Source organism: Lycorma delicatula, chromosome 4 (assembly GCF_047948215.1).
Source record: "Lycorma delicatula isolate Av1 chromosome 4, ASM4794821v1, whole genome shotgun sequence".
Lineage (NCBI taxonomy): Eukaryota > Metazoa > Arthropoda > Insecta > Hemiptera > Fulgoridae > Lycorma > Lycorma delicatula.
In genome coordinates, this window is record NC_134458.1 from 71,296,026 (window position 1) to 71,317,969 (window position 21,944).

Consider the following 21,944-nt stretch of genomic DNA (forward strand, 5'->3'; position numbering starts at 1 on the left):
AAAAGTTAATGTATTACTTGCGGCACGATTTACAACTATTTTAACTGTAAATTATTAAATGTTTATTTATTATCAAAAAGAAGAGTTAAATTTATTATTTCATTATATCGATTTTATTTACCGTTAAACATTTCTTCGTTTTTTGTAAAAAAAAATTAATTAAAAATAAATTATTCTGAATTTATGAAAAACTTCTACATCGTGTCCCATGAATGGTTCAAATCGAAGAGAAGAAGAGATAAGAAAACTAGTGGTTAGGTAGAAGTACAAAGCCTTACTTTGATGACAGTTGAAACAATTAAAACTTTACTTCGGCTTGTATTTCTTCAGTGACACAAAATTTGTTCAAGGTTTGTTTGTAAGGAGTGTATGGTTGTTTAGTAATTTACCAGGTATAATTCTACAACAGGATTTCAATATCAGCAGTGTTTTAAACAAATTCGCATCTGAAAATTTTAATCGTCTCAGTTTACTTATTTTATTTTAAAGTAAATAAAAGAAATTAAAAAAATAATTATCCCGTTTCTTAACGTAATATTCTTCAGCCTCCCGTCAACCACACTGTAATAACAATAAATTTAATCATTTTTAATTTGATTGATAAAATTCCGTTAAATATTTTTGATATGAAGTTAACATTAAAATAAAATTAAACCTTAAAAAAACAACTACTCAGCTTTTAGCCCTTTAATACTTAACTCACTTTAAAATTACATGGGAATCGACCTTCCAGAACTAGTCGTGTAACTCCCCTTGAGTGGAATTACCGGGGCCTCCATTGTTAAGACATAACCTACTTAACAAAGTACAAAATATAAGAATGTAGTCGAGTCATGCATGCTCTCTATATGTTGTGCACAGCATAAACTGATGTTGTTTTTATCAAATTCAATGGGTTTTTAAATTTCATATTTAATTTAAGTGCGTTGAGACCTTAGTTTTCGTATGTGCTATGGGTAAAATTTGCACACTGTCCTAACATCTTTGTACGTGCATCTTGTTTCTTCTATGTGGTGATTTTCAACAGTTTATTTTGTTATGTATAAAACGTTTACAAGTTCTTTGTGTGCACGTTGCCATCAAGGTGCCATGGTCCGGTCTGCCATCAAGTTGCAAGTTGATATTTAGTACGATCACTATAACTTAATTTGTATAATTATCGGTTATTGGACTTTTAGAGCACGTTTTGTTAGTTTGCTGTATTATATTTGTAGTGTTCAAAGAAGGAACTTGATTCTATAAAGAAGCAGCTGAAAACTCAACCCTGAAAGGTATTCAGATAGGAAAAATACCCATGTAATCTCAAAGAAAACCATTCATAATCATTAATATTTAAAAAGCGTTTTCACGTTGCATCGTGCATTGCACTGAAACTCTAGAAAAAAATTAATTTACAGTTTTGAAGTTTAAATGTGCGCTTTATCTCTCTTCTGCTGGAATAATTTTTTTCGTTTTTTTTTTGTTATATGATGAATATATTATAAACCTTTGAAGCGGATACCGCTTAGATTAGATAGATTTTTTAACATAAGTTACGAGAGGAAACGAGGACGGCTTACTCGAAACGGTTGAAATTTGTTATACGTAAATCAGTTAGGAATAGGAATAAGTAGAGTTCATTGTAGATTTGAACTGTATGCAAATCTGGATATTCACTGGAAGTATTTTAATTTTTTTAATCCGTCTGAACACGAGTAAATGCTATTTAGAATTTCTAAGGAATTTCCGATTTGGTATACCTTTGTACGGCAAATTTATTTGAATGAGGTACGGCTCCTTTAATTTTATATTAATTAATTTTAAAGCACTTAAAACGTTTACGATTTGTAGAAAGAATCAGTTTTTCTAATAGACCGTCAGCAGAAAGCCCAGATTTTCATCTAAATGTTCTACTCTAATTACAACTGAACAATAATAACCTACACCGCTTTGAGTTACTCGTAAACGGTTGTAATTCATCATAATACATGTTTAAAAGAATACCTTACCTTAAATTATAATTTTTGTTAAAATATTATTTAAGCTAAATATAGAAATAAAAAACTACTATTTATTTATATATATTAATATGTTAATTAATTTATTTATAAATTTATAGTCTTTCTTAAAATATTATTCTTCGCTTAACTCTTCGGCATTCCTCCAGGAAAGGGTCCTTTTCCTTTCCGAAATTCTCCTAAATTATCTAATTTTATATCATTGTAATAAAATTATATAAATAATTTTTTTTAAAAACGTAATAAAAGTTTGAGGTTTTTGTAATGTTACAGAATTTTTAATGTAAATAAATGAAGTAGGTTTCCAATTCGACAAGAGTATATATCTGTACACATAATTTTAATTTAATTTTTCAGTAAATTATGTTACATTTTTCTTTATACTCAGTGTCCTTAACTTACTTTTATAAAAATTACTACCGAGTAAAATATTGTGTACTAATTATTAAAAAAAAAAAAAACACTGGGTGGTATCCTTTTGAAAAAAATAAGAAATGGAATAGAACGGTAGCTTTTTCTGATAGAATTATAATGTAAAAGAAATCAATAGTTTTGCGAGAACGTTCACTAAAGTACTAAAACGTTTAACTACGTAGGTTTGAAAATTAGTTAGACCTTATTTTAACGAGGTTTGCTTTATTTAAACGTTGTAATTACCAAACCTAATCCTTGCTAACCTCATCGTATATGTCAAGTATTCCATAATAGAATTTATCTTAAACGGAGAAACGAAGAATTGAAAAGAATTAACTTTCTATCGCGTATATCTTTACCGTTAATAAAACGCACAATTAGTTTTTATATAATCGTATTCATAGATTTCAAAAAATTTCAAAAATATGCAATACTCCACTGTTATCCTGAAATATTGGCAATAATAAGAATGGAAAACTTATTTTCACTTCTAGTTAGTAAAAAAAAATAATTTTGTTTATATAACAACAATGACCAGAAGAAAACCTTTGTAGAAATAAAAAATATTTCACATACGTTACTTGAACAAGTGTAAGAATTTTAATAACTTAGGCGTACTATTTAATTCGATTCGTCACGTATAAGTGGACAGAATTTTTAAAAAGGATTTAATTAAATTTATTTTTAAAAATTACGACCGTAAATAAAGAATTGAACCTGCTCGAGGTAAGCTTTCATTTAGTTAAGTTTGACTCTTTTAAAAATAGGTTAATACTCAATTTACTTAATTGCTTTTTACAAAACGCTTGTTACAAAAAAATTATATTTATAATTACGTGATGTAATTACACATTTGTTGTACAGAACCATTTTAATTTACAATGTATTTTTTTTTTTTTTTTTTTTAAATATTATGTCCGAGTTCATTCGTTACACGATTTAGAAAAAAATGCATAAACATTTTAGTAATAAAGAAAAAAATATGGAATCAAAAAATGTCCGAATACGCTTAAAAATTCTCATTTGCATTGATAAAAACTTTAAATTTGTTTTAGGCTGGAGCGATTAGAAGGGGGTGGTCAAAAGGGTGATTCCTGCTTGTGTTTCAACAACAAATCTTGTTTTTTTTTTTTTTTTTTGTAAATATCTCAAAAATATCGCTTCTCGAGTAAAAATTCAAGCACCCTTAATGGTGTTAGATTTATCTTCAATCTGTTTTTTAATTTTATTATTGTTTTTTGTAAATCAAAAATTGACGAATGTTTAAGTATTTTTTTATCGAAATAACTATCTGTAACAGAGCATCAAATACAGCACGTATTACAAATTGCTAGCCAACAAAACTGATCAAGTTATTGACAAAAATTATCGAAAGTATACTTTTATAAAATCTTTATTACTGCAGATAACTTTTTAGTTTACGAATTTCAATAAAAATGTATACGTAACCGGTTTTTTTTTTTATCACCGATGTTATTAACGTTATTATATGTCTAATTTCAAATCGCAATTTGACAACCGTCATTATGTAATTTAATAAAACTGGATGGAATATAAATATACCGAAAGATTTGACAGTTAACAGTTAGACTTGATGAACGCAAAAAGTAATTCATCTTGTTACGATATTCGTTCGGTTCTTTTAATTTTCTTTGTCAGAAATTACAATCCAAACAATTTTGTCAAAATTATATTTTAATGTAAAATTCGTGATATTTAAAATACCATAACGACACGCTATCGCAAAATAAAACCCATAAAGCAAAATTCTGCGGTATCACCAAATATATACGCTAAATATCCTCTATTACAAAATATTTGTCTTTTAGGAATTAATGTTGGTTTAGATTTTCTTATTTTATTTTATAAAACATTGATATTTATTACTTCTTCTTCCTTCATTCACACTGTGAAAAGAATAAATAAATATGAATAGAATAGATAAATATGAGAAATTATCTTAGATTAGCTTAAATTGAAATAAATGAAAGTTTTACGTGAAATAGTTTTTAAAATATAATTTTTTAAAAAAACGTTTGTCTTTCATCAAAATATACATAGGTGTCGTACATAATTTTCGATACTCGTATTAAAATTTAAAAAAATTCAACATCCGGGATATGTAAAAAATCAGATTTTAAATTGCATAAAAATTGTTTAAACTATAAAATTATTATCCACGTAAGCTATTTAATTTTACTTGTTATGAAAGAACTATTTAATCGCGATGAATACATTGAGATTGCGACTACTTCAATGCGATTGCAATTGAACTAAAAATCTACTGAAAAAGCTTATTTTTTATTTATATTACATCTGTTTACATGCTTTAGCTCAAATTTTTAGGATTTAAGTTTTTAAAATATATTTTTTCTTCAAATTCGGTAAATTAAATTATTTTTCTCTTAAAAAAATTTAAATTTTCTTAAACTGTAAACTATATTTATATTTATTGTATATCTATATAATATATATATTATATATTTATTACGGTTACCTTTATTTGTATTTTTTTTCAAGAAAATTAAATTGATTTAATATTTCAGATCATTTCGTAAATTTCGCAACGTTTAAAAATTTGATAACGTACAAAACTAAAAAGAGGCTTTCAACTTAACCTGAAGATAAACTACTCACTACTTTGCTAAAAGTTAAAATTTGTGATGATCCAAAAGAAAATGGGAGCTACCTGAAACTCAAAATTTTAGCTGGAAATAGAGAAGAATGGAGACGGACGTAGTACAAACTTATGATAACACTGTTATCAAAAAATGAATTACATTAACAACGCTAAGTGTCGAATAATGGTTAAATATTCTTATCATAAGCCATAAAGATAATTTTATGACCATAAAAGAAAGGTTCCAGACTTTTTTTCAAAGAGCTATATTTTTCAGTGCATTTGCATAAACCAATTTGATCCCATTTTCTCCATCTAGCATGAAATAAGATGAAATATTTTCATACGTTTTCTTCAGCGCAAGTAAACAGCTTTAAACACTTATGAAAATGTTCAACCCACCCGTATTCTTTGCTTTTTTGTGATCTATTTTTCCTGTACTGTTACGCAACAGATTTTCTCTTGTCTATTCAGCATTCTTTCACTTATACGTTTTACTTCCCCGTTTCCAACTTCTTGTATCAGAGTACATTTTCTAACCAATTTTTTTTCCTAAATCAAACAAATTCTGCAGTTTATTTTTTTAGTCGACAAGTTAAGTTAATTAATGTTTTAATTAACGTAAGTTACGTTTTTCCTTACAAAAGAATTTACTCGAAACTAATTAATCGCACGAGGAAGCAAGTTGATGCTGCTAAAAATACTGTCATGATTACCACATTTAAGTTTTTCTTTGGCTTTACACGGTCGACAGACAGTGTAATTCCTTTGACTTACAAGTGTCGTAATCATAATTACGACAGTAACTGATTAATAACTGATTTTTATCTTATTTTACAGTTCAACGAAAAGGAATACATCAGACATCATTTTTCGAGGGATTTCTATGGAGGAGCGTATATTACTGTGTTTTTACTTCATTGTACGAAATAAAGAAAGCATTGTAATCGCGAAAAATTTTGGTTTTCAGATTTCAACGGAAATATCCATTTTGACCATCCCTGAATTCATTTTGACTAGTTTCGGCGTGACGTCTGTACGTATGTATGTCGTATAACTCAAAAACGATTAGCCGTAGAATGTTGAAATTTTGTATTTATGACTGTTGTAACATCTAGTTGTGCACCTCCCCTTTCAATTGCAATCGCTTGGGCCAAAAAAGCACAAACTCTAAAACATTTGGATTTTTTACTTTTTTTTAACTGCAGTAATAAGCCCTCGTTGAGAACTTTTCAACGATGTATCATAAGTGGTACTTATTTTCATTGATTCCAGATTTTTATTTTATAGCCAAATAAAATTTTAATTAATGAAATATTTTAATCTTACAAGGAGAAGGCACTGTTAAAATCCGACTTCAAATATATATATATTTTTTTTTTACCTTTTTTTAATGAAAATATATTGATTTACTAATAATTATTAACCTCTGATTGTAAAAAAAAAATTACAAGAAATAATAATTCAATAATAACAATACAAAAAAAAATTTAAATCGGAAGTTATTAGCGAAATAAAATTTTATGTTCTTTTCATTTTAATTCAATGATTTTTTACAATCAGAGGTTAGCAATTATTAATAAATAAATATATTTTTATTAAAAAAGGTTAAAAAAATATATATGTATGTGAAGTCGGGGTCGAACCGATGTGCATGGTGACGGATCCGACACGTTCTCACTTACACCACATATTTACTTGATCGATGTAAAACAAAATTAATATATAAACTAATATGAATTGCTAAGGAAATTTTTAGGGCCATCTTTCTTGAGTATAATTGAATACTGCGGGTTAGTATTTTGTGATGAAAATACGTAAACAATGTACTATTCATACACGCAATATGGCTCAAATCGGTGTCCCGAAGCCCCTTAATATTCTTCCCCCTTAATATTTAAAAAAAAAAAAAAAAATGTTTAAATATTAAGCATGATCTAAGTATATTAGAATAATTTTATTTTCAAAGTCCATCTTGTTTTACCTTTTGCACATTCTAAAAAACGATTAGCCGTAGAATATTGAAATTTTGTATTTACGACTGTTGTAACATCTAGTTGTGCACCATCTCCCTTTTTGATTGCAATCGACATTTAGAATAACTGAATGTTATGTTGATAATAAACCATGTATATTATACCTGATTTTTAACATTAATTGAAAATCATTATCTAGAATCGTATTATTTTTGGATTTTCTTAGCAAAATCTTCTAAATATTGTGTTTATTTATTTTAAAAAAAAATCATTTTATTTAACTATTATTTGACAAAACAATAAAATACAATGTTGTCTTGGTACTAGCTGTACATTTTTGAATTATATTCAATTTAAAATGATGGCTGAAAATTATTTATTACCGTTGACATTTGAATTCAAATAATTCGTTTTTTTTTTTTAATATTTCTATTTACTTTACTAGAAAAATTATTTTTATTTGTAATAAGAATGTTTGTAAATTATTAATTTTAAAATACTTACTCTATCCATCAAATTTATCTATACAAACAAAAATGTAAATGTTCGTTTGTTCAAATCTTAAATCTCCGAAAGTTCTTCACAGATTGCTTTGAAATTTTGATACAACGTTGCATTCGAATACGCGCATGTTTTTATATACCTACTATTTATATACCTAAGATCTCACACCTGTGACAGGTAAAAACATGCTTTTTTTGTAAAAACAGCGCTATCTGTTGGACGTAAAAGCAACACACGCTATACTAAATATTTTACGTTTCCATTTCAATGTTTCCGATATATGTGTTCGCTTTAGACTAAAAAAGTATTGGACCGATTTACGCACGGAGAAAAAGGGAGAAAGGGAAAAATCGGAAAAGAGAAAAGGGAACAAGGAAAAATAAAAAGGGGAAAACAGGGAAAAGAAAATGTAAAGCGGAAAGGAAAAAGTAATAGGGGAAAGAGGAAGGAGGAAGGAAAGGAAAAGGGGGATGAAAATGAGAAAATGTCGAAGGGGAAAGGGTGCAAATGGGGAAAGGAGATATGATAAAAATTAAAATGGGAAAAAGGGAAAAGGGAGATAGGGAAAAAGGGAAAGGTTAAATTTTGTAAAGTTCCGTAATGTTCATTTTGTTAATGTTTTATCAAAATTTCAATTGTCTTCATTTAATCTATATATATATATATATATATATATATATATATATATATATATATATATATATATATATATATATATATACTCAACTCAAATATAACAATAGCGAAGCATTTCCGGGTCTGCTAGAATTTAATAAAAATGTATCTTTCAAATGACATCTTTTTCTTTTTGTTATGGACACGTGATTCTGGTCGCAGAAAGAGCATAGTACATAACTCGATTTGTAACATATACTATGCACTCGTGAAAATACGTAACTTTTTTGACTTGTGCGTAATATGTTTCTTACAACTCTTGTTACACAATATACAAGTCTAGATCAGTATTAATGGCACCTTCGTGAACTGATAAACAAAGGTTTCAGATTTCTGGTGTGTCGTATTAATAAAAGTTAATAATAATTAAACTACTCCGTCTAGTGAACTCCTGTGTACTGGCTAAATAAAGTTTAGCCAATATGATTAAATAAAGTGCAGCAAAAAATGTGTATTTGTAATTTAATAGGCGTACAAGGAAGTCATGTTGTGTCCACGTCACGTTTTTATTTATATAAACTAATTTAATTTTTATTTAGATGTGGATTATAAGCGATCCCTTAATTTGTTGCTTGATTATGTGATTTATAGAATAAATTTTTGGGTATAAGAAGTTGGAAGGCTTTATTCAATAAATTTTTACTTTTTTTTTTTTTTTTATAAAACTTTTTATTCAAGGAAATCCTACGTTTAAACTAAAACTCTTTCTCCTTGAATATCCATTTAAGAGAGGTTTAACTGTAAAGTATATTGTTTTGTAATTAGTCTATTAAAGTAAAAAATGAAAAATAAAACTATTAATTAAAAATATGTGAATTAAGTAAGCTAGGCTGCTGAAAGCGTTATGAAAAATTTATGTTAAAAGTTAACGAAATAATCTCTAGCAACGAAATCTTTAATTAATTTTCCGTATCAAAGATTTTGTCGAGGAACTCAAAGTTTACGGTGAAGAAAGTCGTTATTCACTTAACTTATAAGTTTTAGTGCAGTTGTTCACTTCTCAAGAAGTTTTTTACTTCGTGTTTGGTTTATAATTCTTTTTATTTTATTTTCTGTCTTCTTACTTATTCGTTACAGTTGTTCGTGCTAAATGATTTTGGAACTTAATCTTAGCCTACTGACCTCTCAGTCAAGGACAATTCTATTTGCTTACTTATTTTATCTCATTCTTTCAACGGTTCATGTAGGGATAAATCGAAAAATATCTTTTTGTGTATTCATTTATTACTTATAACCATTTATTATATAAAAGTTGATTTCTGAGATTTAAAATAAGGACTACTGCAATTAATTCATATCTCTAACTTATCGGTGTATAAATATGTTTGAATTAAACATGCAAAAACGTATTTGAAAACCAAAAAATTTTATTTTTTCTGCTGTTCATTTTTAAGCGATCATATTCGTTTCTTTACACCATTTAAATTAGATTTGATTTTTTGATGACAATTTGTGTGACTTTTTAGCGTTGATCGATGTATACTCCAAGGACCACTCTTGTACCAGGTTTCAGAACGTTTAATGTAATACTGAACAAATAAATTGTTCTCTGTTCTTAAATATGTCTTAGTTAACTTATGAGGAACAGTGGACGATTTTACTCAAGTATTTTAACCACACTAAGTAAATAAAAAAATCCCTTTCAGCACGCCGGAAGGCAAAGGTAAATTTCACCGGTGCTAAGTAGGAATAAAAAATATTTCCACCTTCAAGTTAAGAAAAACTTCAAATTTACTCAATACGACAATGGTTGCATGTGAAAAAAGTTTTACATGTTTCGCGTACGACAAGCCCCATCTTCTTACAATTCCAGCAACATTTTTGTCATCCCTTGCCGTAAGAGTTGGTCATATCAAAAATTGTTTCAGGAAATATTTTTAGGTAGTGTTTAGAGGACTAACGACCACTTTAAACCGATTCGATACTATGCTTATTAAGGGAGGTATGATTTTTTGTCTTCGAAACCCAATTTTTTCCACCCCCTGAGCCAATGGTTGGTGATATCAAAAAACTTTACTTAGATAAGTTTTAGGCCATTATCCAAAGAATAGTGGGAATTCAGTATTTTACTTTCTAACAAAGTTATAGCGATATTTTGTTTTTTCGAAAAAACCCTCCCCATTTCCACCCCCTTGTTCCGATTTTGACCGTTAACCAACTCGACCGAGATTTTTGGACGAGTTATTTTTAAGGAACAATTTGAAAGTGATTGGACCAAAATTACAGCAGTTATAGTGTTCACGAAAAAGTGAAAAAAAATGTATATACATATACACGAGTATATATATATAAACTTTTGAGCTGACTTTGGTTTTAAGATCTGGGAAATGTGAATCGTAAAGATATGTCAAAATTTTCCGGTAGTCGAATCATGGTACCCATTAAAATAGGTAGCTTTCTTATGGAATCTACCTAATACAAATATTTCTAGTAACCTGAATAACTTATATCGATGCAGAGGGCATAAATTATAAGAAATATTCTCTTAAATTATCAATCGTTAGTTTCAGGACCGGTAGATCTCGTTCATTTTGAACTGAATTTAAAAAAATTGAGTTAATAAAGTGAAACTGAAAATAAATGACAAAACTAGATCGTCAATCGAAATCGATTGCGGAATGTTTAGTTGGTCGGGGTCAAAAATAATTTTATTAGCAGTCTTGTGCAACCACTTAGCTACTTAAGCAACTACTTTCAAGGATACCGGACATTGCTACGCCCTTTTTTTCTTTTCTTTTTTTTGTTAAATAAAATATCAGAGGGCATATAAACTAAAAAAATAAGTCTATTAAAAATCAACGAAGGATTAAATACTTCTTAGCATACTGAAAAATTTATGAAAATATTCAATAGTAAGAGAACGGTCTCGCGAGAAAAACTTTAGGCTCAAAGATGTGGTAAAACGTAATGAGCGAAGTATCTAGTCTAGTAACGTCGAGTATCTAATCTGTAGTTTTTATTTTTATCTAATGTTATACGTATAAATCATTTCCAATTCGCTCCGGTACATTCCTCCTCCTCAGGAAAAGTATTTACACAATTCTTTGGTGGTACGAAGCAAAAATGATAATCCTGTTTAAAAAATCCTATGTTTTATCTATCGGATACGGGAAAGAGAGATATTTTATACGATTTTGTATAGATGATAGGAGTTGAAAGTGTGTGAGATGTAAAATAATACGCAACTGAGAACGCACTGTAATGCAGAGAAGATTATATTTCAAAAGAATTACTTTAATATGATTCAATAAATAAAACCGCACCAGATTTTATTCTGATTTATTAGAGGTAATAGATTAAATTAACAGTGGACGTGAAGCGTTGAACGATTGGCGGAGAGGAATATGTTCATATAAAAAAAAGAAGTAAAACGTGGAAATTTTAATGGTAAGTTATATATATATATATAAACCGACCCATACCCACATATTGACACATAAATAGGGCAAATACTGGTATGCTGTTCGCGCGTAAAATTTTCTTTAATTAGTCCTAAGTTCGGCAGGGAAAGGTTACGTTTTTATTGTTTTTAAACCAAAGCCAGTTTTGAGGTTTTGTAATTAATATACTTAATTTTAATAGAAAGTATTTGCTTATTTATTAGAGTTCAAAATTACTTCATATTAATGCTGCTCGCAACGCGAACGGACCCTATAAACATGATTTAAAACATTTTGTCCCATTTTGACTTCAATTACCGCCATTCATTTTGAGTGATCGGTTTTCAGCTCTTCAAGCGTTTTAGAATTTTTAATCAAAACCTACTTTGATGTAATCCCAGAGGTACTAGTCGAAGGTGATAGAGAAGACTACGAAATATGATCGCGATGACAGAAGAAACGCCCTGGAAACATTTCCCTAACGACAGCTACTTAATTCCTTGTTGTTTATTCGATAGCACTGTCTAATTGATACCATACTACGCCTGCATCAAGAATCCTTTAGTAGATTGAATTTTGCTAGTCGAGGCAAGCGGGGATTCAACTCAGTAAGTCGACCCTGAAAAGAGCGGTTTGGTCTGTGAAATTCTGGAGCTGATAGCAGCGAGTTCGATATCCGGTGTCTGGAATCGTGAGCCTAACGAGACGGTCGGCTGCGGTGAGATGATCGAATTTGTCTACCTCGAGCGTCTACTTTTCCTTATTATACTTTCCGGAACATCGTCTAGGAATGTAATTAGGATCGTTTAGGACGTCTTTCTGTCGATGGTGTACTGGTCCTATCGGAACCGAACAAAATGCAATCGCGTCAGATGAGACGTTACTCCCTACGTACAGCTCCGCCGTACATAGAGCCCTTTCATTCCTTATTGCTGGATGATTCTCATGAAACGGTAGTTATTTAACTAAAATACGTGTATTCATTATTTTTTGAACGGATGGAAGGCAGGTTTGCGTTCCGACCGTTTTCTTGATCGTAGAGTTTTTGGGATGCGAGAGGTATCGAATACGTCGGGAAAGATGCAATAATTCCGATTTTCCGGCACCATTCCATCACTTCCGTAAAGTCGGTTTCGGTGCTAGGATCTCGGGTGTCCAGCAGAACACCCGAGGCGGTTGGGGCCGTATCTCGCCTGACCGTCCAAGCACCCTCTTCATATAGCCGTCGGAGTGCTGCGATGAAAGATTCATGATCAGTCGTGTCGGCGCACGATATCCGTCAGAATAGCGACAATCTGATAGGTTGTCACGGCTCAGTCCTTGCCCATCGTCCGGTCTGAACAACAAATATTCCGATCGGCTGCTTCTTACTAGTCAACAATTGTTTTACTACTTCCTATGAAATACTCAGACTGATATCATTTCTCTGACTATTCTGTAAGTAAAGGTAGTAATTAGAATTAATTTATAATTTATACTATTCAAAGTTTTACCTTCAAAATTTTAATCTTCAATTACATAAAAGAAATAATAAAATACTCTACACTTTTAACTTTACAAAATTAATTACTGTAGAATTGTTTAAATACAAATAAAAACCGATTTTAATGTCTAACTGAAATTTTCTTAAGGAAAAAGCTGATTTCTGCAGCATAAATAATAAACAGAAAATTAACACTTATTCCTAAATGAATTCTTGAGGACTATAGCTGGACTGTGCCCACCATAACATGTCCATTTAATTTTCCTATAAATTACGTCTGTTATAGTAACTTAAAAATTGTAATGCAATGATTTAAATGTAAGATTAAATGTTTTGTTCATAACTTTTAACACGCATAATAATATATGGTTTTTGTTAGGAAAAAAGGTCGCCTACTCCGAGTTTTGGATCGGTCTTGTCTGAAAAGAAATGAACTCGAAATGCTATCTGGTAGTACGGTTCGCTTCCAGTACTTACCATTATCAAATGAATCTCTTTTACCGTATAATTATAAGAACGATGTACCAATTTCGATGAAAGGTAACGAGAGAGCTTACGTGCTTAATTATGTTCTTTCTTACATCTCGCTTCGATTTATCGGTTACATGTTAAGTTAGATACGCTGAATTGAATTTGAATCGTTCTAAGTTCAAGTAGAATTCATTTATTTTGTAGAACGTAATACTTATTTATATATATCATATTTACTTAAAATGTTTAAATCTAACTTATGAAACAACCTATGTTATAAGTACTTAAAAACATGTTGGTCTTTATACATACGTTAAAGGACTGTTTATAAGAACAGAAACGTTTTTCATTCGCCTTTTTTTCCATTATCATCTATAAGCAGATATTATTTTTATTGATCGGTTTCTAAGATTTTTTTTGTAATTTTTATCTGTTGTAAGATATTTTGAATAAAATAAATAAATCTGAGAGAAACTGTAACGATAAAATAAAAACGTAATGATTCAGTGTTATAAGTAATAAAAGGTTTAAATTAATTATTAAAATAACCCTGCTTATTATTTAATGATTCTGCATGATCATATTTATACATATATACTAACCAGTTAGGGTTCTGGTCCCTGGACCTCTTGTGTTCATTAAACTCAGGCTTGTGAGACTAATAATGATAAATAACAATTAAAGCCTGTACAATTTATAAAAACTATCAATGTATTGTAATTTCTTCAGAACAACAGTTCGGTCAGTAAAGGACCCGAAACTTTGAGTGATCTGAAGTATGCGGGTTTCAAAATAGTCGGCCTCCATTTTAAACATAGTAGTTGTAGACGGTTACCCGTACGAAAGACGGTTAAAAATGTATTTTTCCCGATTATTAGCGTTACCCGAAAAACCCAACTAGAAGGTGACGTACTTTGTTTCTTATTTTTAAAAAACTTTTCTAATTTTATGTTTTTTAGTCAAGTAACCGGAGGCAGGTGTAGCCAGTCGTATCACACATCCAGTAACAGTAGCAGTTGCTATGTTGGTTGAGCCACCACGCCGTACGCGCATCTCTTAAAAAATCGAAATTCATCAAACCCGAAAATTGCTTTTTACCTGAAGAGTATTTGCAAGCCCAAATTGAGTGAATATCTCCTTTAATATTGTCGGAAATGGGGAAAATTTGCAATCGTTGTTCGAAATCCTTTTACCTTTCTTCACCCTTTAAAGGTCGAATTTCGAGAAACCTAGAAATTGATTTTTATATATTCACATGACGATTACATGCAACAAAAATCAAGATGATATTTTCATTTGTTACCGAGAGATTAAAAAAATAGTCAATTTCATTTTTATTCCATTTAAATCCTTTAAACTCGGAATTTAAAAAAAATCCTTTCTTATTGTGCACTTTAACCGTAAGAAGAACGTATTTACAAATTTCTTCAATTATCTTCAATAGTTTATGCTGAGAGTTGATTATGAGTCAGTCAGGAGATCTTGTTTTATGTATATATATATATATATATATATATATACACATGAATATTTTTTTCTTTTATTTGTAAAAGGATATTTAGAAAACATTTTTTGTATTTATTTTCAAACTATGAATATTTTACTCGAATAAAACTATTATTACTATTGTTACTATAATTTTCAAAATTAGTACAGGAAGAAAAGCTATCTGACACCATTAGCATATTAGTTTAGTTTGTTATTAGCTTATTAGTTTATTTATTAGTTTATTATTAAACTAATGTTATGTAAAGCCGATATACGTATTTGTGAAAAATAAGATGAATTAGTATGTTGAGTACTATGCTGTGACGTTTATTGTTGTTAAAATTTAATATTTCCGGCCATACTGTTTTTATCGTGAACTGCTTTATTCTCGCTAAATATTTATCGAAATCATGAACTACATAGATGCAACCGTTGAACTCCGTTCAAACGAGTCCTGGTTCTCCTATCTAACGCATGGTAAGGGTATTACACAACCATTCACGTTCATCGATTTTCACGCGTATAGCCTTATAAAAGTAACGAATTTCCTACAACCTTCTGCTTTCTTTAAGATACGTAATCGCACAACGCTACATTCTTCTTTGTAGTTAGTACCTTGTTCGACAGTGCCTCGCAGGCGTAATAGAAAGAAAACTTCCTTTTATACCGTTTTAGTATAATTTCTACGGAATTTTTGTTATATTTGTAGACTACCGTACAATATTCAAATATTTTTGCGCCTGACATCGAATTTGAAGAGTAAAGAATAAAGAATAACGAATAAAGATTAGAAAATTTAAACAAAAAAAAAAAAAAAAAAACAAAAAATAGATAAATACACAAATATTTCGTAATATATCGACACACGAACCACGTAACGGAGTCTTTCAAATTGAGCGCAAAATATTGACAGTGTTGATTTTTTTTTAATTTTTCTAGCGTCATTTGCTTCCAGTAGTTTATGACAAGGCATCATGAAACTCTACACGCTCCAACAACTTTTATCAATCATAAACATTTATAATCGGATTATCGAATCTGTTACAGCTACGTATCGTGCACTTCGTGATATTATGGCATTCATAATCGGCCAAACAAAAGGACAGTTCATCGTTTGGTTAAAAGGTTCGAAGAGAATTTACTCTGTTTGATGTTGAAACACCAATCCACAAACGAAATGCTAGGATTCAAGAGAATATTGCTCCTATAAGTGCAAGAGTTCATGAAAATTGAAATTTATCGTTCACAAAACTGGGCGTTTCTTCAACAACGACATGGCGAATTTTGCGTCAAGATCTTGGTATATATCCATATAAGATTAAACTAAATCAATAATTACAGCCACGGGACCATCTTTGTGTAGACGGTTTACTGATTTAACTCTAGAGCGGCTCAAAGTGAATCCAAACTTTTATAAAAAATCATTTTTTCAGATGAGGCTCATTTTTCGCTAGATAGCTTTGTAAACAAGTAAAATTACCGTATTTAGGATGATTCATATACCCAAACGATTCAACAGCGACCATTACACCTGCAAAAAGTTGGATTATGGGCTGGTGGCATCACTGGGTCATTTTTTTCCGAAAAAATTAAGATGCTGTTCCAGTAAATGTTGAACGCTATCGAACTATGATTCGTGATTTTTGTTTGCAAATTTGGAATTTTTTGATCTGAGTGAGATGTGGTTTCAACAGGAAGGTGCCATAGCAATACAGTTGCTGAAATAATGCATTTTTTGCGTCAAAAATTAAGCGATTCGATAATTCCACGAAATGGTAATGTCAAATGGCCACCAAGATCGTGTGATTTGATTCCCTCAGACGTTTTGACGTGAAACGGGTTTAAAATCACACCGAAACATACGGGTACCAGAACAGAAGTTTGTAACGTAACGAAAAGGTCTATATCGTCCTGCCTTAATAACTCTCTAACTATTAGTCAGAGACGTAAATGCAGTGTAATTTTATAACTTACATGGTCAGATCGCCGATACGACTTTGAGTTTGTGTCTCTGGCGAGCGGGTTATCGGGGAGGGAGACACAGTGCAGATCGGCCAAAACTAGCGCTCTCGCTCATTTCTGTTCAATGTAGCTCACGACTTAGAGGTGACAGCGTGGTAATTCGTGTGTTTGTGTTTAGATTTTGTAGAGTTAGATCGATTTAAATAATAATAAGTATATTCTGGACAATATGTACGCGTAAAAAATTAATGTAAACGTGTAAAAACATAAAAATTCAATATGTCAGCTAAATCCCGCGCAAAAGCCAGCCGGAAAAATAAGTTACGCATATAGTTGGATAGGGGAGGTTGCGGGCCACTCACAGATACCCCAATGTCCGAGAGAGACTGTTTCGGGAGCGTCGCAAAGCTGGCACGGCGCGTTCAGTGAACGACGCCAACGACGCGAGCACCTCTACCGCTGCTTATTATGCCTTATATCTCTTACTTCTCATATCACAGACCGATGTTGAACAATTTGTCGTGGAATATTCGACGAAATAAATATCATGTACCATTTAGTGTTTGTTTTATGTTAAAATTAAATTTAGTAAACAGTCAATGTCTCGTTTTTATTTCAACCCGATACAGTAAAAATGACACGCTGACATACAGACCGACCAATTTATTTGTAGAGTTGGCCAAATGAAGGAACTAAAATTTTCCATTGGCGACTTTCAGTTTTGTTCAAAAAATATGATGGTGGTTCTCATCTAACTTTACGGGTCGGTATGTCGCTCGGAGGAACTTTGACAAAGATCTGTAACGTTTCACGTTAAACCAGCGGCCCTGCGCCCCGATACAGTCCCACCCGATTTTTTTTCTTGAGGTTATGTTAAGTCACAAGTCCATAACAAGAAACCACGAATGATTGATAACTTGAAAGCAAATATTCGACGCGTTATTAGTGAAACTCAAGCTGATTTGTTCTAAAGAGTAACGCAAAATTTTGTTGATAGACTTGGCTATGTAGAGTAAAGCCGTGGCATCAAATTAAAAAAAAAATTATTACACATTCTTTTTGTTTTATCACAGATTTACTTTTTGCTTTGAAAATGAAAGACCTATACTTTTATTGTAGTGTATTCTTAAATAAAACCAAAACCGTCACAAATTTTATCTAACTTTAGCGACCAACAGTTCTTCAGGCTAAACGGTAAATTTGTTTTTTAGTTCCATTTTCTTTTCTCTTAAGCAACAAGATTTTTTTTATCATCAGTAAATATTAAAATATATCATTAAGATCAACCGTTTACGAGAATAGAATTCAGTACTTTCAATGATAACTTTATCATTTATTTCACGAAGGATATAATATGTCTAATTAACAGTAAATTTCGGTTCATTTTCCTAAATCACAAAATTAAACGGTTATGTTTGGCCGACGTAGGTCGAATTACTTTTTTAGAGACAGAGTTTAAAGTAAATAAATAAAAATTTAAAGAGCCTAAGTTTTAACCGGATGATGAATTATTCAAATTAAATCTTTCGCCTTATTTGTTTTCAATTTATTTGTAAGGTCTAGTCAAGTGACTGTAATCTATGATAAAAAAAAATCTTTTCAATTAAGATAAGTAGAGATATACTAAAAGGGCTTCTTTTTTAATAGTACGAGCATGTTTTCTATTCTTATTACTAACTTTATCAGCTGCTCTGAATTTTTTTTTTAATTCTTTTATTTGAATTAGAGGTTTTTCTAATTAAAATAAGTGATTTCTTCGTTTAATTCCGCGTAGATAAATAGGTTTAAGAGTTTATATACACAGCAATGATATAAATCGATTATTAACTCTCTTCAGTTTTACAATTGATTATACTCGAACGTTATTTTCATACACCGTATTTAATTCGGGCTATGTTCACAGTTATCGTCTGTTTGTATTTTGAATCGGTTTGTTTGCTTTGTGCGTAGTTATTTCATATATTAGCAAATATGTAATTAAGTTTGGGTAATATTGGATATCTATTTATATTTATTATTTTTTACATCGACTACTCCGTAATGTCAGTTATTAAGTTGCAACTACTTCTTCGAACCGTGAAGTAAGTACCCAAGTCGTCGGCTACTACGTTACTGCTGTATTACGCTCGAGTCATTTACTACGTTCGGTATACGTAACCTGTTTTACGTATACCTTTGATTTATTTTGTGTTTTTATTTACTCGTACAATTTTTTTGCTTGTTTCCTTTAGCTGATGAACTTTTAACTAAAGTATCTTCACTACATTGTGACTGATTGTTTATTTCGTGTCCTGACTACGATTATTAAAAACTTGTTAAAATTAATTGGAATCAGAAATTTCGGTGTATTTGAGTAAATTTGGGTGACGAAAAACCAGCATAGATTTTCGGATATCAATGTTACAAAAAATTAGAGATTTTTCTAGGACGTAAAATACCGAGAAAAAGGGATAATGTTTTAGTACACGATGTTAAAAAAAAGCGTTTTAAATGTAGGCAATTTTTAATAAATGGAAAATTAGGGTTTGTAATGTTTCAACGTAACCCAACGGGTGACTTAGTGTAATATTTTATATTTATCTTTTCAAGTCGGATACGAGATGATATCGTTTGCCAGAGCGAGCGTAGGTTTTCTGTTGTCTTCGAAGATTTTCTTGCCTGTGACGTTCGAGATCGAATAAAACGGATCGACGATAACCTTTTTACAATAGTTTCTTTAAAACAAACCGAATCGGATTTAAATACCGAGAACGTTTTGTAATTAACTCAAATTTGTTTTACCAAAACGTCTACAGTTTTCATTCATTAGTTAGAACCATTATTAAATTGTGATTCTAGCTGAAGTCTTATTGATGATTCGATCAAAAGGTCGATAAGATTCGAGTTGCTTGTATCCATTTGATGTATCGGTATTTTTTAACATGTTTTTAACATTTTTTGGCTACTACATGTGTATCAGTCCTCTTTTTTTTTGAGTACTCTACTGTAATGTGTTCTAAAGATAAAATTTAACGCATAAAGTGTTTGAAGATATGTTTTTCCTGTTTATACGCGTTTTTATACCTTTATATCAATGTAGAAATTTATGCGGTTAGAAGTTAAGTTAGCGTTCGTCTGGTGAGAGTTGTGAGTGTATACTTCATTTCTTGCGTATTTTTTTTCCTTTCATAAAAACGGTCTAACCTAGAATTAGATTTTTTTTTTCGATTTACAAGGAACGTTTTCTTTGTTTTCATACATTATTAACAACGAGTCTACCGAATAACAACTGCTTTTATTTCTATAGAACCGATTTAAAATCTGTGTATTACAAGCGGAGGAAGTAATTTTATCTGTTTAAACTAACCTATGAATTTGAAAAATCATTTAATGCTATTTTTTTCCAAACTGTTTGATAACGTAGTTTTACCTAAAACTACCCCCCAATTTCCACTGTAATCTACAAAATATTTAAAATCAACCTCCTTAAGGTATAAGTGGTCTAGCTGTAATCTTACTTCTTCGCTTTTTCAAAGCGGGTTGAATATCGTTATAACTCACACTTTTTATGGAATCTGTTTTAGATATATGTGTATATAACAACATCTAATATCAAAATATACCTCGCAAATTACATTTTCCTACCGCTTAATTTTAGTTGAATGATTTTATTTAAAATTTTACAAGATTCTGAATGATTATAACTGTACTTTGGGCTTATTTATTGACTCTTTTATTTATTAACTCTTTTTTTGGTCTTAATTTTTCTTTCAGAGAATTTTATCAATCAAATTATGACTCTAATCTATTTTAAGTCAAAAAACTAACAAATACATTTATACAAAATAAGATATCTTTAAATCAAAAGTATTTTAAACTATTAAACTTACTTTCTATTTACTTATTTAGGTAATGACTTAGCGGGATATTTAGTTAGTTTTTTAAGGATAAAAAGAGGGATATTTAACGTGTATAAATTTTGTAATTTTCATGATTTAAAACAATAAATTACATTTTCCGTTATATAATGAAAGTCGATACGTGATTTCTTAGAATAGTGATCTAAATAAGCATTGAATTATTAGCGGATTTATTGACTACAATTTTCAAATTTTATTGTTTCTGAACTGTAGTCATTCGGACTCTTAGATTGATTCGTATTATTTTTATCTCGTATAAATTGAACTTCATTTCAGTTAACACCTCGTTTTGTTGTTATTCATCGATAAAATAATATATAATTTTATTACTGCGAAATTTTTCCGGTAATGTAACATTGTTCAACGCTGTTAATTATTAATAATCAAGTCCCGTTAAAATCTCAATGGAAAAATAAATATTAAGAAACTTAAAAGACTAAGTTTTAACGATGATAAATAAAATAAAGGTTTTCGTACAGTCGATTATTTAAAATTTATAGCTTTAAATATTTTTAACAGACTTTTGAAGTCAGTTCTACTCGAATAAAATCTATGTAAATTTGTTTTATCAATAAAAGCGCAGCGGCACTTGCAAACAAACAAAATTTTGTTAAATGAAGAATTGAATAATTCTAAATAAATTTGTATTTTTCAAAATATAAATAAAAATATAACTATTCGTAGATAAAAATAAAATAACACTTTTTAACGTAAATTATCTGAGATTCTTTTATTTTATGTTTTAAAGTGCAGCTTTTTAATCCCTTTAATTTTTTTTGTTTAGTATTCCCAATTATCTGATTTTAGGAAGTACAAAAAACTTAAAATAATAAACCGACTTCAAAATTATTCGGCACCAGATTAAAAATACACTACTTAACCGATCATTAATTTGGGCCGACTTCAAAAGATGAAATAATCTTTTTAAGCTTAGTTTTAGTTATTTTTATTTAACAAATAAGTGTAGATTAAAAAAAAACTTCGCCCTTTATAAGAGAAATAGAAAGATTTTCCTTCTCGAAATAACATATCTGTTAATAAGAAACAAATAAGGCGAGAAACCTACGTCCTCATA

The 21,944-nt window shown here is 30.0% G+C and overlaps 1 protein-coding gene and 1 long non-coding RNA gene across 2 annotated transcripts in view; one reads left to right on the plus strand and one right to left on the minus strand.

Moving 5' to 3' along the window:
- The window catches only part of LOC142323540 (uncharacterized), a 570,462-nt gene that overhangs the window by 278,996 nt on the left and 269,522 nt on the right, over nt 1-21,944 (minus strand). The window lies entirely within an intron of this gene.
- Nucleotides 1-21,944, plus strand: part of LOC142323541 (uncharacterized) — a 559,373-nt gene that overhangs the window by 269,927 nt on the left and 267,502 nt on the right. The window lies entirely within an intron of this gene.